Genomic DNA, 26339 nt, shown 5'->3' with positions numbered 1-26339 from the left:
TTTGCTTAACTATTCCGAATATTTTTTATTCCAAGATTTTGTAGCCAAGTTTTCTATTGAAAATTATGGCTTATTGATTCCATTTAACTTTTTATTAAAGTAGAAATTTTTGGTTTAGCATATGAAATTACATTATTAGTCATTTATTTTTATATAGTTACACTATTTGTTGCATAATTCTTTATTTTGCGCACATTTATGTTGCCAAAATTATAAAATGTTACAACTATGGTCTGTTTCTGGACTTCCTTTGATATGCAAATACATCTGCTACAACTGCTTTGACTATTGCAACTATAATAAAGTCCAGCAAATGCTACTCCATAGACTAGCCAGCTACCCCCACTACATTATCCTCTTTTTTTGAATCATCTTGTTTATTATTAAATTCTAATTATTATTATTTAAAAAATTATCACTTTTTTTTCTTGGGGTCAGGTTTACTTATGTATTTCAATGGAGGTACCAGAAATTGAACCCAGGACCTCATGCATGATAAACAAATTCTTTACCATTGAGCTATACCCCAGGAATTATTAAATTCTAGATAATTGGTAACCATTTTTTAAATTCTTCGAAAAATATGTGGTTTTTCAATATAATTATTACATCATTCTACCAATTAATTGGGGAAAGATTCGTTATTTTTAGTACTATTGAAACTTTCTATCCAGAAACATGCTAGTTATCAACAGTTACACAAATATTCAAAGTCCTTTAAAATATTGTGGTTTTCTTCACATTTCTTACTATGACTATTCATAGGTGCTTTATACTTAGTAATTTAGTACCATAATGGTAAAAAAATCTGTTTTTGCATTATGTACTTTTATTTATTTATTTTATAAAATTTCCTGGCATCTAAGCATTATCTCATTCTTTTCTTTTCTTTTGCTCTTGAATCAGCAGTTAGTTACTGGAATTCCTTAAAACTGTGTCACTTTCATGAAGGTACCTTCTTGCTTTGCTTTTCTTGAAACTTTTCTCCTGGAAAACGTACAATGAAACCAACCAACAAATAAACACAATAAAAAGGCATTAAATAAGCATATATGTCCTGCATTTTTTTAGAGTAAGCTTATCCTTTGCCAACCAGCTTTGGTATAAATCATAACCCTTGCTCCAAGGGTTGGAGTAAACCTTGTGAAGAAAAAGATCAAACTCCAAGAGCAAAATTTGGAAAGGCAGCTCTGATAGTTTCTACTTTTTACTTTTGGACACCAGGCAGAGGGAACACAGAAAGTTATAGAATCCTTTCCCAATCTTCATTTTAAACTCGCAGTATTAATTCCTCTTTTTATCTCTTTTCTTAACATTTCATTTCCAGGGGAAAACTATATGATCTGAATCTCATGGGCAACCCAGCAGGCCTCCCTCCCCTGAGATACATTGTCATCTGTTGTAGAGACTCTTGTCCTTTCCCTGGTCTCCCCAAGATTCTCCATTGACCAGGGCTGTCCTCAGGCCTTGTTGTGATTAATTTTATATGATCACTTGGCTAGTCTGTGCTGCCCAGATGTTTGGTCAAACACCAGGCTTGATGTTTTGTGAAGGTATGTTTTTAGATGTTATTAACATTTAAATCAGTGGACTTTGAGTAAAGCACATTACCCTCCATAATGTGGGTGGGCCTCATCCAATCAGTTAAAGACCTGAAGGGAAAACAGTCCTTAGTGGAAGAAGAAATTCAGCCTTCAGACTTCTCTTTTCCTTTAACTTTTCCTTGGGTCTCCAGGCTCAACACAGATTTCAGGCTTGCCAGCCTCTACAGTCTTGTGAGCCGCTTCCTTAAAATCAGCCCCTCTCGGTATATATTTACATCCTACTGATTCTGCTTGTCTGGAGAATAAGAATTAGATTTATACAGACCTACAGGTACCAGCAGCCAGAGAGCTTACTGCCCTCACTAGGCTGAGGGCTGCAGGGCCTGAGGGACAAGAATCTGGTGTTTGGATCTGTGCATGTGTGTCAACCCTTCAGAAGTGTGTATGTCACACAAAGGCACCTAATTTGGCTTCTTAATCACTAAACCTACTGGTGTAGGCTGGGTAAAGTTGGTCTGTGTGATCTAGGGCGGCTTGGGTGAGTCTGAGGTCACTGTGGGAAGGGATGAGGCTGTAGCTAAACCAAAGGCACTGACCACATGGAAATAGCTTAAATCTAAGTTTCTTTGGGGGAAAGTGGCCTCAACTCATGTTTTTCCCGCCTCTTCACAGACCTATGGCTCCCCTAAGGGACAGTTAGAGAGTTTACTCACTCCTTTTCCACATCCTGGATGGACTCAGGCAGAGGTTGATTCCTGGTTTCAGGAAGGAGTGGGACAACAAGACCACCGAGGATGGGTGAGACTCCATAAATGATCCAGGGCAGCTTCGGAGAATACACAGCTAGCATCATGATGAGGGGAGCCAGGGCTGACCCAATATTACCAGCAATTCCTGTGATTCCTGTAGCTGTTACCCTTGGGGTGCAAACAACAACACAAGAAAGTCTGGTAAAAATCTACACATGTAATTTGTGATTCATTATTTTGCTTTTAGTATGGGAGACAATATAGCAGTGCAGAAAGTTGACAATATACTCTTGACATTTTCTCTCTTATTTGCTAGCAATTTATTTTTTCAAATTCAAGTGCACAAAGACACAGTTTGATCATTAAAATAAACCATTACCCATAGCAACTTCCCTTTGTGTGGTTCAGAAGATTACATGAGATGATACATTAAAGGACTTCAGCCAGTGCCTGGCAAAGGTCAGCTTTAAATAAACTTTGCCTATAAATTGTTGGTGTTTTTGTTATTATAATTGATTCCTTTTAGTAACTAACCAATCTTAGTTTTCTTCCTTCAATAAGTATCAATTAGCTGAGAAAGGTCTGTTTTGATCCTGAAAAAATATCCATGAGCTTTCATACCTGAGTACAGTGGGCATTAGTTCAAATACATGGGAAACAGAACTGGTGAATGTGCCACAAGAACCTCCTACTGCCAAAACTGTCAAAACCATAAACAGGGTCTGCATTTCTGGAGAGAAGGAGACAAGAGAGGCTCAGGAATTAGCACCCTCATAATTACAAATGAAGAAGATCCTACTGGAGGAGTTCACAAGAATAAATACATTGTAGAGAAACTGCACAGAGGGAGAAAATGTGCAGTGTCTAATAAGCTGAGAAATGTGACTTAACTACATTTTATGGCTTATAGTGACTAAAAGGTTCTGAGTCATTTCATCAACTCTCCCTGAATAGCTGAGATTTGCAGAAAAGGAGAGGGAAGGTAAGACCAGCAGGATTTGCTTTAATTTATTCTGTCCAGTGTCTTCTCTGCCCTTCAGGTAGAATATAAGACTGTTATGTGAGTAATAACTGAGGGGTGTAAGAATTATCTATGTCTCGAGAGAGTAAAACCTAGGAGCTCACACAATGTTGACACTGGGCTAGTATTGCAGAAGAGATTAATAAAAGGACAGGACTCCTGTGTTAATGAATAAGCTGGAGAGTAGCTTGATCTAGAACATTGTTTCAATAATCAAATATAAAAACATCTATTGGGAAAAAGGTCTGACTTTGAAAACAACTGAAGGGAAGTTTCAGAGAGTCAGTTTTCTACCTCTACCTATCCTTCCCTGAAAAGAAATTCCATTATGAGTGTTACAACACTGGAATGGGATCTGCTGCAAAGTAGCAAACTTGCATTGTTGCTGATATTCAAGATCGGGGAGTGGAGTCCACGAATCTGGGATCCTGTAAAATGCATAGCTGCAGTGGGAGTTAGGTGAAATATGGTGACCACCTGGGTTCCCCTATTCATTCCATATGATCATTCAATTTAGTAAAATAGGTTCTAAGTCAAGCTCATAACTGCTTAATGCTTTGTTCCTACTGTATACCTCTCTGTTTGAAGTCAAGGCATTTTTATTTTCTTGAAGTCAAGATGATACCTCTAAACCAGAGCTGCACTTATGGGAACCTGATATGAGAAATACAAGTGGATATGTAGAGATTGAGAATAAATTGTCAATGAAGCTCTAGTACTAAGAAAGAGCCCAGACAGAGGAAGTGACAGTATTGTGTCCTCACAAGGGATATAATTTCAAGGTCAAGACCCTCCATGCTTGTTATGTATAAAGTGTGACTGGCCAAAGGTAAGTGGTCAATGGTTGTCCTAGAGAACTGCCAATCATAGATTATTTCCAGATACTTCTCAGATGTGATGAATACAACCATACGTCTGAGCTGACCTTTATCACCTTTGATTCTGTAAGGGAATGAAATGTTCACCCCAAAATGTGTCTATTTGGCATGAAGATTAATTTAGGCTGATGATTTTTTAAAATACAGAAGATTCAGGAAGTCTTTCTGTTTACCACCACCTTAGCTGACTAAAGAACTTAGGTAAAGGGCCTGTTCCTGTAACAGAGCTAACACCAGGGGTGTCTGTAAAGAACATGGGCTAGGTGTGCTGGGAGAAACTTGGCAGGGCCTAGAGATCACCATGCACTCTATGTCCCATTGTCTCTGCCCGGCCCAGCAAACATTTCTTTACCAAACATTTGCTTTTCCATCTCCAGGTGAATTGCCTTCCTCCCCTTTGAAGTCCCAAACCACTACTCCCCAACAACCTCTTTTCCTCTTCTGTTTTTAGTTGGAAATGGTATTTAAAGTGAGGGCTTCCATCATCTGGCGAGCTACTCAGTTCTCTTAGGTGTATATTAAACTTTGGTTAATTTTCTCCTGTCAAACTGTCTCATGTCACTTGACTTCTTAGATCAGCCAGAAGAACTTAGAAGGGTAGAGGAAAATTTCTTCCTCCCTGACAGTTTTTTGTTACCAGCAACATAAGGGCAGAAGCTATACTAACTCCATAGCTAGGTTTCAGGGAATCCTTAGAACACAATTCATTCTTTCCTTCTGACTTTATGTAGGTGTGACCCTTACAATTCTTGAGGGATGCTGAGAAACCTGTTTTCACCCTGTGTTAATTTCTCACCTTGAGGTATGAAAGTCTGGGCCAGAATGGGGATTGCCAGCAGGAGAATGAAAAGTATTTGGCTGACTCTTCGGCCCAGGTGATTCAATGCAAAAAATGTAACAAAATTGCCTGCAAAGTTGGCTATGCCAATGAGAATCTAGAGTAGGAAAATATTTCCCTCCACGTGCTGGAGGTGAAGGAGAAGGCCAAAAGTTGGTATGGAGATTACAAATCTGTGGTGAACAAAAGAGGAAAGACAGATGTCATAAATTTTAGATTCTCCATCATATAAATGATGATATGGAGCCAAGAAGCCAGGGGTTGGTGGTAAAGTATTCAGGCATTGTCTGATTTGTAGAATATTTTCGTTTCGATTACATTATCCTTAAAAAAATTTTTTGCCCTTGTATTTTTTTCCCCAAAGGATTGAACCCAGGCCCTGCTGTATGCTAAACACATGCTCTTCCACTGAGCTATAACCCCCAACCCTATTTTTTGTATTTTTGATATTCTGGCATTTGGGTTTTGATCCTGGAGAGTCTTCTTCTCACAGGGCTTGTTAATTCCTGGAGATAGCAAACAAATCCCCTGTGAGTACACCTTCACTGTACAAACCACCAAGCCAGGACCAACACCCATAACCATCTCCTTTATCAAACTCTCAACCAAGCCAATATTCTCCCTGCTCTAAATCATCCCAGGGCCAAGTGCTGAACAACTAGGGATCTCCTCTACAGCTAAGATTCTGCTGAAATTATTCAAACTATCCAATCCTAAGCTTATTCAAGGTACCTACCCTCCTCTCCCATTCCCTCCCACAACCCAATAAAGGCTCTGGGCCGTGCTCTTCCTTTTCTTCTCTCTTCTGCCTTCTGACTGACCCTGATGCTTCCCTGCATGGCCCTGTGTGGCTTGATGTGCTTTGTTTTTCTAGGAATCTGTGAATATAAACTTTCTTCGTGGCAGTTGTTTCCAAGTCTGCAATGTCTTATCATACCTGGTAACAACAAATCTTAAGTACATTAAAAAAAACAATTTTCTTAAAAGGTGATGATTTAAATTATCATAAAATAATGGTATGATAAGAAGGTTGTAGTGGTGAAGTTTTTTGGGGGGGTGGGGAGTTTTGTCATGGAACATACATGATGGGGCCCTTCTAGGGTTTTAGTATTTTTTCCCTATATCTTGGTCTGGGTGATGGTTATATATTTACGTATAGAAATATTCATTGAGCTGCATCTATTTGGACACCACAGTTTGTTATTTTACTTCAATTAAAATGAACACAAGCGAGGAAACTTATAGCCAAAATCTGTGCCATGATTGACGTTCTCAGCATCATCTATAATGATGAGCCTTGTAAGGTGATATGATAAACAAAACTCCTCATTGTATGATTAGTTCTGCCTTGGTCCTTTCATAACCCTTTCAGTCTCTGCAAACATAGCAGTTCTTGGCTTCTTCATGCTTTATCTCAAATCTGTTCCTATAGTAAGTTATATACTCTGAAATAACAAATACAGTCATATCTCCACTATTTTAACATCCCTCATGCACTGTGTGAAGCCCACCTCACAAAGCACAGGAGGTAGATCCTTTTATGCAGGTTGGGTGTGCGGAACAAGTCAAATATAGAAGGTCTGGTCTGTGCTGCCTCCAGCTCCTCCTGCATGGTGGACCTCACGACCTTCAACAACAACAACAAATTGTTCAGTTGTCACACAATGGTAGGCATTGTAAGTCCCCAACAGAGGACAAGATAGACAACTTCCCTTGATTTCTACTGGAAAATATAGCCATTGAAGATGCAATAATGGATATAAAAGTGGTATGAAAGGTGAATTGGATGAATTGGAATGAAAAGGAGTTAAAGGGAAATTGTTCAGTGACAAGAACAGTTTAACATGAGACAATTTGCCTGCTGGGAATAAAAAGGGATGTAAAATTTGGAAACTTAGGTCAGGAAAGAAGGAAAGGAAAAGTTACTTGGATTTAGGTCCAAAGCTTCATGTATATCAGAGGGGTATGAAAGGTCTGGCAACTGAGCTTGGTTCTCAGCTAGCTGCTCTTGGTAGTAAAATAGTTTTTTTGGTGGGGGGGAGGGAGAATAATTTCCTTGAGAGCCTTAATTTTGGTTCTTGGGTCAGCCTTTTTCAGGCAAATCCTGGTATGTTGTGCCTCCATGAATGAAACGCCTAGAATTAAAACTGAAGACAAAATCAGGGAAATCTTGGTGTAGTATGATTTATACCCAGACTTGAACCTGGCATTATGCAATGGTTCTCCCACAAGCTAGATATATATCTTGATGAAGATAACAGGACATATCTAAGCCTCGATTTCCCTCTCATTAAAAAGATGGATAGGAATAAGAAAATGTGGTAACCAAATGGGAGAAAGTATTTGCAAATTATATATCTCATAAATGGTTAACATCCAAAATATATAAATAACTCACACAACTCAATAGCAAGAAACCAGATAGTCCAATTAAAAAATAAGAAGAGGTTCTGAATAGATATTTTTTTCCAAGGAGGACATACAGATGACCAATAGGTGCCATGAAAAACTGCTCAACATCACCATTCATCAGGGAACCTCAAATAAAAACACCTGTTATAATGGCTATCATCAAAAAGACAAGAAATAACAAATATCGGCAAGGATATGGAGAAAAGGGAACATATGTGCACTGTTGATGGGGATGTAAATTAGTGTAGCCACTATGGAAAACAGTATAGAGGTTCATCAAAAAATTACAAGTAGAACTACCATATGATTCAGCAATTCCACTTCTGGGAATTCATCTGAAGAAAATGAAAATACTAACTTAAAAAAGATATCTGCACCCTCATGTTCATTGCAGCATTATTTACAATAGTCAAGATATGGAAACAACTTAAGTGTCCATTGATGGATGAATGGATAAAAATAATGTGGTATATAAATCTAATGTAATATCATGTAGTCATAAAGAGAAGGAAATCTTGCCTTTTGTGACAACATGAGTGGACCTTTAGGGTATTATGCTAAGTGAAACAAATCAGATAAAGACCAGTATCATATGATCTCAAATATATATGAAATCTAAAAACCAAATCACACTAAACCAAGCTCATAGATACAGAGAATAGATTGGTGTTTGCCAGAGGTGGAGTTTAGGTGGTAGGCAAAATTGATCAAGGGAGTTAAAATGTACAAACTTCCAGTTATAAAATAAATATGTCATGGAGATGTCATGTACAGCATGGTGACTATAGTTAGTAATACTGAATTTTGTATCTGAAAATTTGCTAAATATGTAGATCTTAATATTTCTTGTCACAAGAAAAAATGCAACTATGTTTGGTGATAGATGCTAACTAGATTTATTTTGGGGATCATTTCACAATATATACAAATGTTGAAACATTATGTTGCACACTTGAAACTAATATAATGTTATATGTGAATTATACCTCAAAAAAGAATAAGATATGAAAGTATCAGAATCAGGAGAAGAAGTAGGAGGTAAAAAACACTGTCTCTCTCACAAGGATTTCCAAGGCCATACAAGAAGTCACAAATGTGCATATGGAATTACATCTAGCACAGCTCAGGCAGTTATGGATTTATTAATTATTCAAGTTATATTTATTCCATCATCATCCCATCAACAAATACAATTATTCCATGAAGTCAATTAGAAAAATCCCATGATAAAGGGAATTCACAGAAATAAAAGGCCACCCTTCTTGGATATCTGGAGTCATCAAGAGATTGGTATTCATATAAAATAGAGCAGCTGTAAATTAGAAGGATCGTCTGGAGCACATGTGTTTGGCCATCCATCAGATGGATTAAACAGGATGTTAAAACAAGACAAAACCCACAAATTTCTAAATTAGCATTACAAAATTAAAAAAAATTAAATGAAGGCATTTGGCTACCCGTTCATGAATAGAAACACTTGCTTTAAACCACATTTAACTGCCACCCATGTGCCATGCTGTTTTTCTTCTCCTTTGTCCCTGAGGTGATTGTCAGTTGCCATTCACCTTGATTATAAATTGTTATTTTCTTGCTTCCAGCTGGTATCACTTATAATTTTTTTTAATCTGCCTGGCCCTGTAAGTATTTCAGCTTTCCTTCTTTGGATTAGGCCAAAAGAATTTCATATAATTTGTGCATATAGTGACAAATTACAGAAGTGCCATAAAGCCCCATCTAATTCAAGGTCAACACCCTCCTTTTTTTTGAAATGAAAAAGCACAAATCCATGTTTTTCCCATCATATTAAGAGCCCTCGGTGCCACTATCTCTGTGTAATGGCTTCATCCCTGGGAAATCTTCATTCCTTCTCATCATCTTTGGTGGGATCTTAATTCTCAGGAGCATTTTGCTTCTTCTTATTTGAAATCTCCTAAAGGACATCTGCTTTCTTCTGCGACTATAAGAACTTTCCTCAGATGTGCTATTGTACATGTTTTCATAAATGTTTCATTCCTCCTTTTTGAGTGCCTAACTATTAATACTCTTGTTTATCAGCAAAAGAAAGTAGATGTTTTATTCCTTGTCTCCACTAGCATTCGTTATATTCTCTGATCATTTTAAACCCTTGGATTCAAAAATGTCTATGGATTTTCTCTCCCATATTAGTATGAAAGCTCCTTGAAACCTGGGACTCTTAACTTATTCTGTTGTTCATGTTCTAGCACCATGCCTGGCACAATATAATTTTTAAATACATACTTTATATACATGCATGACATAAAGAACGATTTAACTAATGATTCACAGCAATATTTGCCTTCTATGCCTGGGAGGTAAAATGAGAAAGAAAAAGACTCCTCTGAGACATTTCCACTCACTTATGCTCTTGGAACTTGTAGTAAGTAGAATCTACACAACATGGATTTGAATGATTGTGGTCACTGCCATATTTTCAGGATTAGAACAGAACCTGCCACAGGTAGGCACTTACCAAATAGACCATGAAAAAAAGTGTGTGGGTGAATGAACAAACAGGAGAACCTCTTTGTGCTCTATTCTGCATGGCCACTAATAATTCTTCCTTCTTCCTTTTTGCTTCTCTGAAAAATGGCCATCAGAGCATTGAAAAGGAATGGATTTTTAAAAATTATTTTCTCTTACATAGTTAGAGACAAATACACAATCTTTTTAGTTGTTAATACTCAGTGCTTTCTCCTTCTGTTGACTCAAATATATGTCCAATACATTCAGCAACAGCATGTTCTTCTCTAATGTTAGCCTATATGATGCTGACACTCGTTGAGAACCAGGTCATGAAGGTCAGAAGACCCATAACCACACTTGTGATCCTACCTGCCACTCCTTTAATGGATGCTAACTAGTATGGATGTCAAGTCATGTCTTCCCTGTCTCCCATGACCAGCTCCCACCTCCTCACCTCAATGGTTAGGATGTCTCCAGCATTCTTCCTTCCATTCCTGTGTGCAACTTTTCTAAGTTTCTTTAAGCCCTCCTTGGGTTTGTTGGCAATAATCAGCCACCGAGCAGACTCTACCAGCCACCTGAACAAAGAAGAGGACAGAAGTGCAATAAACTGTCATTTACCCATTTTTAATATAATTTTTGTCCAGAAATGTGAAGTGGTTCAGAATATGCTATCCAAAAAATGTTGCTTTGTCATATTGATTATTTTGAGCTGAAGGCGCATGAGAATCAGAAAATGCAGGAAGAGAGTTCTCTGACCTCTCCCTTTCTACCTAAAAGTAGGTCATAACATTTCCCCTGAAAAAGATACCCTTCCTCTGTCAGGAAAGGAAGAACATTCTTATCACCAGAGGCTAGAAGGGGATGCCAAAATAGACCTGCACAAACAAACTTACTAAAGCAACTCTTGTTTTCTCTTAGTTTTCCCATGTACTTTCTAGTCACTGTTCCACAAATTACTGCCTCTAGCCCAAGCCCGTTTGTCACATAACCACAATTTATTTGTATGTGTGTGTGTGTGTGTCTGTGTGTGTAAAGAGGTAAAGCAAGCTTTTGGGCCTAATGGCTTCTGTGGGCTTTTGTTTTCCTTCTGAAGTCTCATGTGTAGATGCAAAAATATTAAATAAATTTGTATGCATTTCTCCTGTTAATCTGTCTTATGTCTTAGGCCATCCATAGAACCTAATAGGACAGAAGGAAGTTCTTCTTTCTCTGCAGATGCCTTTCCATTCCCAGCTAATACCCACCACTGTTGCGTTATACCAGAAAATATCAATTTACTCCTATTGTACCATAATGAGAAAAATGTGAGGTGGACCCTTTTATGTAGCATACCTTCATTGCTGGGGATACAGACTTGGAGTTTATTGGCTCCCCTCTTATTCAGGGGAGGTGCTAATTTTAGCAAATAAAAATATAGTGTGCCTAGTTAAATTTTTATTCAAAGAAGCTGGATAACTCCTGGAATATTTTGTACATATTTATACTAAAATATTATTTGTTGTTTATCTGAAATTTGAACTTGATAAGATATCCTTTATTTCATCCAGTTATCACATAAAATACAGAACTCTCAGAGAAATGAAAATTTTACACAAACAATGGATAATTTTTGTTGTAACTATGTGCCATGTAACATTTGGTATATTATTATTCAAAAATATTTTGTAGTCTACTTGAAATTCAAATTTAATTAGTGTTCATGGTATTATCTGGCAACCCTGTATGTTCAGATTGTTGAGTCACACAGACTAGTAGAGCACATGAAGTATAGAACAAGGAGCAAACAGAATTCATGAGTCCTGACTCCATGCATCTTTCATTCTAGGATCCTCTAAGACTAAGAAAGAGCTTATACCTTGAAGACAGAAAGATGACAAACAGCGGCACAGAAATCGCCAGCTGGAGGGTGCACCAGTCTCGAATGGCAAAAGCCAGACTTCCTATAGTTATGAATCCCATACCATAGGTACAGAACATCAGTGCTGTTCCCATGGCTTGGAATCGGGGCATCACCCATTCCACAACTGAAAGAAAATACAAACAGGATTTTGACTTCAAACAAAGGTGGAATGTCAATGTCAAAGTCAAGTCAAAATGTACAAGATTAAAAGTGTTGACTTACTGAGCATAATACTATTTACTATTATGGCTGTGATAGGAACCCCAGCTAAGAAGCGTAGTATACAGTAAACGAGGAAGTTGGGAGCAAAGGCTGCCCACGTGTCAACGATGGCGAGCTGGAGCAAACACCACTTGAGTACTAACTTCCTTCCAAACCTGAGAAATAGGTACAGGTTAGAATACAGAAGCAACAACAACATATTGTAAAAATGTGTGAAAAAAGGGGGCACATCTTGAAATTTAGGGGATGCTTTGACTAGTAAGACTTTGCACTTGAAACCTTAAAGTATCAACAGATAGTCAACAGCAGATCTCAGAAACAACCTTCCTGTTTGTAAGCTGAGTGTAACAAAGCTTCTTCTCTAATCTGTTACCAGTGGATCTTTGATACCAGTTGAAACCAAATAAAACAGGCTGCCGTACTGGAAATGTTCATGCATCATAAATGTCCCTTGTACTAAGAGATGTGTTTAGCATAGTAAGAAGTCTGTATAGTGTCTAGAATGCAATGGATCTAAGTTCTCTAGGACCCTGCAGGCAAAGGTAAACTAATGTGAAAGCTTTCCTCCTGTTACTGATTTCTAGTTTCATACCATTGTGGTAAGAAAAGATTCTTGCTACAATTTCAATATCCTTAATTTTTCTAAGATTTATTTTGTGACCTTACATGTGATCTATATGCACTTGAGAATATGTATTCCACTGCTGTTGGGATAGAATGTTCTGTATGTATCTGTTAGGTCCATTTAGTCTAAAGTGCAGTCCAAGTCCAATATTGCCTTATTGATCTTCTATCTCAATGATCTATTCACTGATGAAAATGGAGTATTGAAGTTCTTTACTTTTATTGTATTGTTGACTATTTCTCCCTTTACACTTGCTAGTGTCTGCTTAATGTATTTAGGTATGCCAATGTTTGCTGCACATATTTTTTTTCTAGTTTTATTAAGATATAATGGATACACAGCAGTGTATACATTTAAGGTATACAGCATAAAGCCTTGACTTACTATACTGTGAAACGATTACCACAATAAATTTAGTTATCATCTATCACCTCATACAGACACACGAATAAAAAGAAAAAATTTTTTCTTTGTGAAGAGAATTTTTAGGATCTACTGGCTTAGCAACTTTCAAATATAACATACAGCAGTCTTAACCATAGTCACCTGTTGTACTTACTGATTACCCAGTACTTACTTATCTTAAAACTAGAGGTTTGAACCTTTTAAAATTGAAGTATAGCTGATTTACAATATTGTGTTAGTATCTGGTGTACAGCATATTGATTCATTTTTTTGGGCAGGTTATATTCCTTTACAGGTTATTACAAGATATTGGGTGTAATTCACTATGCCGTACAGTAAATCCTTGTTGTTTACCTTTTTTATGTATAGTAGTTTTACCTATAAATTACATATTCATAATTTGTTCCTCCATCCTTCCCTCTCTCCTTTCATAACCATACATTTATTTTCTATCTTTGTGGATCTGTTTCCTTTTTGTATATATATTCATTTGTATTTTTTAGATTCCACATATAAGTGATATCATGTAATATTTGTCTTTCTCTGTCTGACTTATTTCACTAAGCATAATATTCTCTAGGTCCATCTACACTTGTTGCCAATGGAAATATTTCATTTTTTAATGGCTGAGTAATATAACATTATATATATCTATATCTATATCTATATCTATATCTATATCTATATCTATACATCACATCTTAAGCCAATTGTCTGATCATGGGCACCCAGGTTGCTCCCATGTCTTGACTATTTTAAATAATGCTGCTATGAAAATTGGGGTGCATACATCTTTCTGAACTGGAGTTTTCATTTTTCCAGATATATACCCAGGAGTGGAATTACTGGATCATATGGTAGTTCTATTTTTACTTTTTAAAGGATCTTCCATATTGTTTCTCATAGTGGATGCACCAGTTTACATTCCCACCAACAGCATATGAGGGTTCTCTTTTCTCCACATCCTCTCCAACATTTATTATTAGTAGACTTAAAAAAAAACCTTTATTACGGTATGATTCCTGGACAGTAAACTACACATATTTCAAATGTACAATTTGATGAATTTTGATAGATGTATACACCAATGAAATCATAGCACAATCAAGATAGCTAACATTTCCATCATTCCCCAGGAGGTGCAAATCTCGAAATCCTGATTTATCACTTCCCATACCCTTTAACCCCTAGTACCCATAAGTTTGTTTTCTATGTCTGTGAGTCTGTTTCTATTTTGTAAATAAGTTCATTTGTGTCCCTTTCAAAAAAGATTCTACATATACGTGATATCATATGGTATTTTTCTTTCTCTTTCTGACTTATTTCATTTAGAATGACAATCTCCAGGTCCATCCATGTTGCTGCAAATGGCATTATTTTATTATTTTTTATGGCTGACTAGTATTCCATTGTATAAATATACCACAGCTTCTTTATCCAGTCATCTGTTGATGGACATTTAGGTTGTTTCCATGTCTTGACTATTGTAAATAGTATTGCTGTGAACATTGGAGTGCATGTATCTTTTTGAATTATATTCTCTTCCAGATATATGCCCCGGAGTGGGATTGTTGGATCATATGGTGAGTCTCTTTTTAGTTTTTAAAGGACTCTTCATACTGTTTTCCATAGTGGCTGCACCAAACTACATTCCCACCAGCAGTGTAAGAGAGTTCCCTTTTCCCCACACCCTCTCTAGCATTTATTGTTTGTGAACTTTTGAATGATGGCCATTCTGACTGGTGTGAGGTGATACCTCATTGTAGTTTTGATTTGCAATTCTCTGATAATTAGCGATATTGAACATTCTTTTCATGTGCCTATTGGCCACTTGTTTGTCTTCATTGGAGAATTGCTTGTTTAGATCTTCCACCCATTTTTTTTAAACCTTTTTAAAAATTGAGTTATAGTCAGTTTACAATGTTGTGTCAATTTCCAGTGTAGAGCACAATTTTTCAGTTATACACGAACATACGTATATTCATTGTCTCATTCTTTTTTGCTGTGAGCTACCACAAGATCTTGTATATATTTCCCTGTGCTATACAGTATAATCTTGTTTATCTATTCTACATATGCCCATCAGTATCTACAAATTTCGAACTCCCAGTCTGTCCCTTCTCATCCCCCTCCCCTCTGGCAACCACAAGTTTGTATTCTATGTCTATGAGTCTACTTCTGTTTTGTATTTATGTTCTTTTCTTCTTCTTTTTTTTTAGATTCCACATATGAATGATCTCATATTGTATTTTTCTTTCTCTTTCTGGCTTATTTCACTTAATATGATATTCTCCAGGGACATCCATGTTGCTGCAAATGGTGTTATGTTGACATTTTTATGGCAGAATAGTATTCCATTGTATAAATATACTCTCTTCTTTATCCAGTCATCTGTTGATGGACATTTAGGCTGTTTCCATGTCTTGGCTATTGTAAATAGTGCTGCTATGAACATTGGGGTGCAGGTGTCTTTTTGAAGTAGGATCCCTTCTGGATATATGCCCAGGAGTGGGATTACTGGGTCATGTGGTAAGTCTATTCCTAGCCTTTGAGGAATCTCCATACTGTTTTCCACAGTGGCTGCACCAAACTGCATTCCCACCAGCAGTGTAGGAGGGTTTCCTTTTCTCTATAGCCTCTTAGCATTTGTCATTTGTGGACTTTTGAATGATGGCCCTTCTGGCTGGTGTGAGGTGATACCTCATTGTAGTTTTGATTTGCATTTCTCTGATAATTAGTGATATTGAGCATTTTTTCATGTGCTTATTGATAATTTGTATTCCTTCCTTGGAAAATTGCTTGTTTAGGTCTTCTGGTCATTTTTGAACTTTTTTTTTATTAAGTTGTATGAGCTGTTTATATATTCTGGAAATTAAGCCCTTCTCAGTCTCATCTTTTTCAAATACTTTCTCCTATTGTGTAGGTTGTCTTTTTGTTTTGCTTATGGTTTCCTTTGTTGTGCAAAAGCTTATAAGTTTAATTTATTTGTTTATAGTTGATTTTATTTCTATTGCCTGCATAGACTGCCCTAGGAGAACATTGCTGAGATTTACGTCAGAGAATTTTTTTGTCTATATTTTCTTCTAGGAGATTTATCATGTCTTTTCTTATATATAAGTCTTTAAACCATTTTGAGTTTATTTTTGTGTATGGTGTGAGGGAGTATTCTAACGTCATTGATTTTAAAAGTTTTTTTTTACTTCCTTTTCTGATATTTCATTATTAGTGTAAAGAAATGCAACAGATTTCTATGTGTTAATCTTGTATCCTGCTACCTTGCTGAATTGGTTTATGAACTGTAGTAGTTTGTGTATGAAGTCTTCAGGGTTTTCTGCATGTACTATCATGTCATCTGCATATAGTGACAATTTTACCTCTTCTCTTCCAATTTGAATCTTTTTTATTTCTTTTTCTTATCTGATTGCTATTGCCAGGACTTCCAATACTATGTTGAAAAGAAGTGGTGAGAGTGGGCTTCCTTGTCTTGGTCCAGATTTTAGCAGGAAGGCTTTCAACTTTTCACCATGGAGTATTATGTTGGCTGTGGGTTTGTCATACATAGCTTTTATTGTGTCGAGTTATGTTCCCTCTTTACCTATTTTGGTAAGAGTTTTTATTATGAATGGATGTTGAATTTTATCAAATGCTTTTTTGGCATCTATGGCGATGATCATGTGATTTTTCTTTCTTTTGTTGACGTGCTGTATCACACTGATTAATTTGCATATGTTGAACCATCCTTGTGTTCCTGGGATGAATTTAACTTGATCATAGTGTATAAGCAGCTTCTGTGCTCTCCTCAGAGTCTCTAAAGTTCCCCTTCTGTCCCAGCTAAGCTCCCCACTGGAGAGGGGTCTTCCCAGGGTGAGGGCACTTTTCCTCTTTCGCTATTCCCTCTCTGAGGAGAAGGTCCCATCCCAGTTTCCTTTTCACTTTTTTCTCCTACCTGGTTTTGTGATGATTTTCCTTGTAATTCCACTTGTACAAGATCTTCTGCCAGAGTTCAGTAGTTATTCTGTGAGAATTGTTCCAAATGAAGATATATTTTTGATGTACTGTGGGAGAGGGTGAGCTCTATGCCCTTCTATTCTGCCAGCTTGAAGCAGACTTCTGCCCACTTTTCAGATGGTTTTTGTTATCGTTGTTATTTGTATGAGCTGCTTGTATATTTTGAAAATTAAGCATCTTTTGCAAATAGTTTCTCCCAATCCAGAGGTTGTCTTTTGTTTTGTTTATGATTTCTTCTGCTGTGCAAAAGCTTTTAAGTTTAAACTATTTGTTTGTTTTTATTTTTACTTCCATTACCCCAGAAGATGGATCAAAAATATTGCTGTGATTTATGTCAAAGAATGTTCTGCCTAAGTTTTTCTCTAGGAATTTTGGAGTATCTGGCCTTACATTTAACTCTTTCATCTTCTGAATTTATTTTTGTGTGTAATGTGAGGGAGTGTTTTAATTTCACTGAGTTACAGATGGAAGCAGGCACTGAACCCTCCTGCCAGGAAACCTGCACAAGCCTCTAGTCCAGCTAAACCCACCAGAGGGCAGATACCAGAAATAAGAAAACAGCAGTCCTACAGCCTATGGAAAAAGTCCACAAATGCAGGCCAGACTCTACCCTGGGACCAGCTGGCTCTGACCCTTGGGTGACAAGAGGGGGATGCACTGCTGGGATAAATAGGATGGCTCATACAGAGGGCTACTTCTCCAAGGTCGAGAAACACAACTAACCTACATAGAGATACAAATAGAAATTTAGACAATATGAGGTGGCAGAGGAATATGCTCCAGGTAAAGGCATAATATAAAATCCTAGAAGAAGAAATAAGTGATAAAGAGATAGGAAATCCACCCAGGAAAGAGTTCAGAGTAGTGATTATGAAGATAATAGCGAACTCAGGAGGGGAACAGATTCACAGAGCAGTTTGTAGCAAAGAGTTAGAAAATATAAAGAATACCCAAATAGAGTTGAAGAGTAAAACTACTGAATTGAATAATATACTAGAAGGAACCAAGAATAGACTAGCTGAGGTAGAAGAACGGATCAGTGAGCTAGAAGACAGATTAGTGGAAATCACTACTGCAGAACAGAAAAAAGAAAAAAGAATGAAAAGAAATGAGGATAGTTTAAGAGAACTCTGGAACAACATAAAGCACACTTATACTCACATTATAATGGGACCCTATATAGGTCCCAGAAAGAGAAGAGAGAGAGAAAAGACCTGAGAGGATATATGAAGAGATAATAGCTAAAAAGTTCCCTAACTCGGGAAAGGAAACAGTCACCCAAGTCCAGGAAGTGGAAAACATTCCATACAGGATTAACCCAAAGAGGAACATGCTAAGACATACAGTAATTAAACTGAAAAAAATTAAAGAGAAGGAGAAAATACTAAAATACTAAAATCAGCACGAGAAAAGCAACAAATAACATACAAGGGAATTCCCATAAGGTTATCAGCTGGTTTTTTAGCAGAAACTCTACAGGCCAGAAGGGAGTGTTATAACATATTTAAAGTGATGAAAGGGAAAAACCTACAACCAAGAATACTCTATCCAACAAGGCTCTTATTCAGACTTGATGGAGAAATCAAAAGCTTCACAGTATATATGCTCCCTATAGAAGACCCACATCAGAGCTAGAGGCACATACAGGCTGAAAGTAAGGGGACGGAAAAAGACATTCCAAGCAAATGGAAACCAAAAGAAAGCTGGAGTAGGAATACTTATATCAGACAAAATAGACTTTGAAATAAAGATTGTTACAAGAGACAAAGAAGGACACTACATAATGCTCAAGGGATCAATCCAAGAAGATGTAACAATTGTAAATATATAGGCATTCAACATAGGAACACTTTAATACATAAGGCAATTGTTAACAGACATAAAAGGAGAGATTGACAATAACACAGTAATAATGGAGGACCTAACACCTCATTTACATCAATGGACAGATCATCCAGATAGAAAATCAATAAGGAAATAAGCCTTGAATGACACATTAGACCAGATGGACTTAATTGATATTTACAGAGCATTCCATCTGAAAGCAGCAGAATACACATTTTTCTCAAGTGCACATAGAACATTCTGCAGAATTAACCACATGCTGGCCCACAAAGCAAGCCTCAGGAAATTCAAGAAAATTGAAATCCTGTCAAGCAACTTTTCCAACCACAATGCTATGAGATTAGAAATTGACTATAAGAAAAAAACTGCAAAGCCTGCAACCACATGGAGGCTAAACAATATGCTACAAATCAACCAAAGGGTCACTGCAGAAGTTAAATAGGAAAACAAATACTTAGAGACAAATGAAAACAAAAATACCATGATCCAAAACCTATGGGATACAGCAAAAGCAGTTTTAAGAGGGAAGTTTATAGTGATCCAAGCTTACCTAAGGAAACAAGAAAAATCTCAAATAAACAACCTAACCTTACACCTAAAGCAACTAGAGAAAGAAGAACAAACAAAATCCAAAGTTAGTATAAGGAAAGAAATTGTAAAGTTTAGAGCAGAAATAAATGAAATAGAGACTAAAAAACAATAGAAAAGATCAATGAAACTAAAAACTGGTTCTTTGAAAATATAAACAAAATTGATAAACCTTCAGTCAGACTCATCAAGAAAAGAATGGAGAAAGCTCAAATTAATAAAATCAGAAATGAAAAAGGAGAAGTTACAACTGACATCACAGAAATACAAGGGATCATAAGAGGCTACTATGAGCAACTATACTCCAATAAAGAGGACAACCTAGAAGAAATGGACAATTTCTTAGAAAGGTAAAATTTCCCAAGACTGAACCACGAAGAAATAGACAATATGAATAGACCAGATGCCAGTACTGAAATTGAATCAGTAATTTAAAAACTCCCAACAAAGAAAAGCCCAGGACCAGATGGCTTCACAGGAGAATTCTACCAAACATTTAGAGAAGGTTAACATGTATCTATCTGAAACTTCTCCAAAAAGTTGCAGAGGAAGGGACACTTTCAAACTCATTCCATGAGGCCACCATCACACTGGTACCAAAACCAGACAAAGATATCACAAAAGTGAAAATTACAGGCCAATGTTACTTATGAATATAGATACAAAAATCCTCAACAAAATACTAGCAAATCAACTCCAACAATACATTAAAAAGTTCATACACCATGATCAAGTGAAATTTGCCCCAGTATGCGATGAATTTTCAATATCCATAAATCAATGTGATACACCACATTAATAAATTAAAGAATAAAAACCATATTATCATTTCATAGATGCAAAAAAGTTTTTGATAAAATTCAACATCCATTTGTGATTAAACTGCCCAGAAAGTGGGCATAGGGAACATATCTCAACATAACAAAAGCCATGTAAACAAACCCACAGCTTAACATCATACTTAATGGGGAAATGCTAAAAGCATTTCCTCTAAGAACAGGAATAAGATAAGGATGCCCACTCTTGCCACTTTCATTCAACATAGTTTTGGAAGTCTTAGCCATAGCAATCAGAGAGGAAAAAGAAATAAAAGGAATCCAAATTGGAAAAGAAGTTAAGACTGTTACTGTTTGCAAATGACATGATACTGTACATAGAAAATCATAAAGACCCTACCAGAAAACTACTAGAGCTCACCAATGAATTTGTTAAAGTTGCAGGATACAATTAATATACAGAAATCAGTTTCACTTCTATATACTAGCAATGAAATATAAGAAAAGGAAATTAAGGAAACAATCCCATCACACCAAAAAGAATAAAACAACCAGGAATAAACCTACCTAAGGGGGCCAAGAACCTGTACTCAGAAAACTATGAGACACTGATGAAAGAAATTGAAGATGTCATAAACAGATGGAAAGATGTACCATGTTCTTGGATTGGAAGAATCACTGTTGTTAGAATGGCCCTATTACCCAAGGCAATCTACAGATTCAATGCAATCCCTGTAATATTACCAATGACATCTTTCACAGAACTGGAACAAAAATTGTTAAATTTATATTGAAACACAAAAGACCCTGAATAGTCAAAACAATCTTGAGAAAGAAGAACAGAGCTGGAGGAATTAAGCTCCCTGACTTCAGACTATACCACAAAGCTACAGTAATCAAAACACTATGGTATTGGCACAAAAACAAACACATAGATCAATGGAACAGGAGAGAAAGTGCAGAAATAAACCCAGGCACTTATGGTCAATTAATCTATGACAAAGGAGGCAATAATATACAATGAAGAAAGGACAACCTCTTCAATAAGTGGTGCTGGCAAAACTGGACTGTTACCTGTAAAAGAGTAAGATTAGAACATTCTCTAATACCATATACAAAAGAAACTCAAAATGGATTAAAAACCTAAATGTAAGACCAAATACTATAAAACTCCTAGGGGAAAACATAGGTAGAACACTCTTTGAAATAAATTACAACAATTTTTTTTGAATTAGCTCCTAAGTAATGGAAATAAAAGTAATGGAAATAAAATATATAAGTGGGACCTAATTAAACTTAAAAGATTTTGCACACCTGAAGATACCATCAACCAGATGAAAAGACAGCCTACAGATTGGGAGAAAATACTGGCAAATGATGTGACCAACAAGGACTAATTTCCAAAATATACAAACAGTTCATACAGCTTAATATGATAAAAGCAACCCAATCAAAAATGAGCAGAAGACCTAAATAGACACCTCTCCAAAGAAGATATCCAGAAGTCCAACAAGCACATGGAAAGATGCTCAATTTCACTAATTATTAGAGAAATGTAAATCAAAACTACAATGAGGTATCACCTCACACCAGTCAGAATGGCCATTATTAAAAAATCTACAAATAATAAATGCTGAAGAGGGTGTGGAGAAAAAGAAATCCCCCTATACTGTTGGTGGGAATGTAAATTGGTGCAGCTACTATGGAGGACAGTATGGAGGTTCCTTAAAAAACTGAAAATAGACTTACCATATGATCCAGCAATCCCACTCCTGGGCATTTATCCAGAGAAAACTATAAATCAAAAAGACACATGCATCCCAATGTTCACTGAAGCACTGTTTACAATTTCCAAGACAAGGAAACAACCTATATGTCCATTGACAGATGAATGGATAAAGTAGATGTGGTACATATCTACAATGGAATACTACTCAGGCATAAAAAAGAATAAAATAATGCCATTTGCAGCAACATAGATAGACCTGAAGATCATCATTCTAAGTGTAGTAATCCAGAAAGAGAAAGAAAATACCATATGATACCGCTTATATGTGGAGTCTTAAAAAAAAAGACACAAATGAACTTACCTACAAAATGAAATGGACTCAGACATAGAGAACAAACTTATGGTTATCAAAAGGGTAAAGGGAGTGGGAAGGGATAAATTAGGAGTTCGAGATTTGCTGATAGTAACTACAATATGTTAAATAGATAAACAACAAGTTTCTACTGTATACCACAGGGAACTACATTCAATTCTTGTAGTAACCTATAATGAAAAAGTATATGAAAATAAATATATATGTATATGTATGACTGAAACATTGTGCTGTCCACCAGAAATTGACACAACTTGTAAACTGACTTTACTTCAATAAAAAAGAAAGCAAAGAGAAAAGGTCAATTGAATTTCTACATAGTAGTAATGAATAATTAGAAATTAAAGTAACAAAAAGCAACTTAATAGCCTCAAAAACTAAGTTAAGTAGAAATAAATTTGACGAAAAAAATATGACATTTGCCATGAACTATAATAATTGAAAAAGGAAATTAATGGAGAGCTCCACAATGTTAATAGATCAGAAAATTCAATATGTTAAAAAATGATAATCTTAGTTTAACTGCTCCATAAATTCAATAAATCCCAATAAAAATTTTAAGAGAACCAATATTCTGACTTCCAAACAGTATAGCTTGCCTGTTTTTGACCTTTACCTAAGTGTAATTGTCTAGTATATAATCATTTATATTTTGCTTGTTTTGTTCAACTAAATGGTTTTGAAATTCATCCATGTCACTGCATAGAGGTAGCTTGTTCATTCTTTTTACTGTGTATGAACCCATTATGTGACTATTCTGCATCTTATTTATTCGTTCTATTATCTGTAGACTTCTAGATTATTTCCAGTATTGAAATTCTTTAAACAACTGAGAGCGTTATTTTAAAATGATCAATTTGATCATGCCCCTCCCTTGCACATAATCCTTAATTTTTCCTCTTAGCTTTCTGATGAAGTTCAAAATCCTTGGCATATCTTGGCCACTCAATTTCAGCTAGTTCTACACTATAATCTGCTATTAGGTCCCTCCCATTCCCCACCTCTGTGATCCATAAAAATTGATATATTTTTATCTTCTCACAATACTATTACAGAAGACTGGGTTACTGAACAGCTGAAAATGAACACTCAGAATCTGAACTCTTTTCTATGTTACATTTTCTGTGATACATTTAGTGTTCACAGTTTTCAGCTAAGGCAACAGTTTACATTATGCTGGTGAATGGTAAGGGACACCTCGTGTCTTCCATCTCCCTGGGGAAAGACATGGTTGGGCGTTGGCAAAGATTTCAGAAAAGGTCTATTACTGAACTTGCATATGACAAACTGTGATAGTAATTGTTAGAGTGATTATATGATTTCAAAACTTACCTTAAAATCTGTTTTTGTAAAATCCCAAATCAAGGATATTGGCATAAATTTTCAAAACATCACCAATGACACATTGCTCTGTATGCCATGTTTTCTTTTTTTTTTTGTCAAGCAAAATATTTTTAATTAGTAGGTTGATCACAAATAAATCCACATAAAAGTTTTAACAGAATTACAAAGAGTTTTGCATTTCTTTTGTGGACTCAATTCATAGTATGCATTTGTATACCATATATTATACAGAAAAATTTACCCTTCACACCAGAGCAACCAGGACATGATGACCATTCTCTGATCAATCATTCAGCTCACAAGGTTCAGAAAGGTCTAAATATGGCAGACTTGACCAGGGCTAACCATGTCATTTCCATATCTGTTTTCAAACAGGCTGAATCTCATTCCACAAAACATCTTCCTCTCTGTTCCCATAGCTAACTTTTTCTTATGTTTTTAATTCACATGTTACAGTACCTCCTCTCTACATCCTGTCCTGATGTGCTTACAAATCTGGTAAAATGCTGTTATTCTGTTCTGTACACAGAGCTCAATGTTGAAAAAAAATAGCACTCATCACACTGATTAATTCTCCATTTGTGTTTCTAGAAGAGCGGAGACCAAAGCAGCTCTAGGACAGTGTGATTTGTAATGTATGTTTATTAATGAAAGAATGATTCATGAATTGATAACAATACTGTAAAGAGAGCTGTGATCCAGAGACACTTATCTGTCTGATAAATAGTTACATATGATGCTTCCCACCATCATTCCAGCCATGACTAGGAATTTAGCCACTGAGTTCAATGACTGAAATTCACATACCAGGCCCCACTGGAAGAGAAGGAACCAGCAAAGGAGAGCTCAACAGCAGCTTATAGAGCCTCAGTGGAAACACCTTAACATTACTTGCTAATTTAATATCAGGTGCCTATCTTCCTCTTTATCTTCCCTTTCTGCATTAGTTAAACTTCCCATTCATTTCATAGCTTAAACATACAATTTTGGGGGAAGACTCCTCTAAAACTGTAGGTATTATTAACACTCTGTTTTACTCCATGGTAACTGGTTCTCAACCTTGGCCACAGAGTGCAATTATTTGAGTTCTAAAATTTTATTGATGCCTGAATTTCACCACAGACTTTCTTACTTGATGGCTCTAGGGTACAGTCTGAACAAAGAAACACCCAGATGTTTCTAATTTGCAACCAAAGTTTGAACATTACTAACCTAGTATAATATTTTTAACATATTACATATTACTTAAACCTGGTCTTGCTAAGAATAAAGCACTATGCAAGCAGAGTTCATGTCTATTTCTGAATTCATTAGTCTCATTATCTATTCTGGTGCTTAGTGTTTAATAGAGAAGTAATTAATATTTGCCAAAAGAATGAATGCCTATCCAGTGACTAAAGACTAGACGCATGTTCATTACTGTGTTGCCTCGAAACACATGTACCCTCAAGAGGTACATGGGGCCTCTTACCTCATTCACAATGGTGGAGGAGAAGGAGCTTCGGTCATACACCCAGCCATCCACACAGGACTCCATGTCTAGCTCAGTCATGTTGGGGAAAGTCCCGTTCAGGTGAAGGAGCTGCCACTGGGGATGGCGGAAGCGACGACAGTTCTTTGGCCTTCCATTTGAGTCCAATGGGATGGAGATTCTCAGGAGGGCATCTTCGCTGAGGGTCCCAGTGCCATTAGCAGAGTCAGTGTCATTGTCGAGGATGTGGACTCAGCAGCGATGACCAGGGATGGCTGCAGTGAAGTTCTCCAGTAGTATATGAGGGTACATTATGAGGCTGGAGATACAAAGGAAAACCATCTAAAGGATCTGGAATCTCCCCAGGCCTCCAGCTTGATCCAGGAGCTCCTGAAAGGCCATCGAGGCTGAGCAGGTGATTCCCAAGGGGAGGCAAAATGAAAGTATTTTGAAAAGTTCAAAGAGAAAAATATTTCCTTCCACAATGTCACACTAAGTGTGTGGTAATGCTGACCATACTTCTTTCTCACCAGCGTCATGGAAGCTGTTTTTCTAAGTTATTTTAGGGTCAGGAAGGTAGCTGTCTTCATTAAGTCACAGAGAGAAATATTTTGCTGTTACAGGTGTCCTTTGCAAACATTTTTGTACTCAGCAAGTACCACATCACAAACTCACTGTTGGAGTTTGACCTACAAGGTCAGTGTTGGACTTTGTTAGTAAAACAACTAAAATAAACCTGCTAAATAATTAGTAGTTCTCCCCAGAAAATATCACTTATGAGACGCAAAAGTGAAGTGTTTTTTGATTTTTTTTTAAAAGAACAGAAAGTATTTTGCTTGTTTAATATTGGATTTTAATTAAAGAGTGAATGAAAACTATCCTGAGTTAAATTAAAGCAAGTGAACTGTAATGTGACCCTTCCCTTTTGGTAAGTGACATTCTCCTTCAGTTCAAATCATACCACAAATTTACACTGAAAATATGTTTCTGAAATAGGGGCAGAGTGGGCAGTGATGGAGGGCAGAGGGTTAAGCCAGTGTAAGCTCATATAGAGGTTTATTTTTACTGGTTTATTGATCCATATTGATTCAGATAACATTTGTGAGTATCTTTTCCGTCCTAGT

The 26339-nt window shown here is 36.4% G+C and overlaps 1 pseudogene; it reads right to left on the bottom strand.

Moving 5' to 3' along the window:
• Positions 1-926: 926 nt before the first annotated feature.
• On the bottom strand, positions 927-25617 carry LOC102532970 (organic anion transporter 7-like; annotated as a pseudogene).
• Between the last annotated feature and the right edge of the window lie 722 nt (positions 25618-26339).

The sequence above is a fragment of the Vicugna pacos genome, chromosome 10 (genome assembly GCF_048564905.1).
Source record: "Vicugna pacos chromosome 10, VicPac4, whole genome shotgun sequence".
Lineage (NCBI taxonomy): Eukaryota > Metazoa > Chordata > Mammalia > Artiodactyla > Camelidae > Vicugna > Vicugna pacos.
This window is presented reverse-complemented; position numbering and strand designations above follow the sequence as displayed.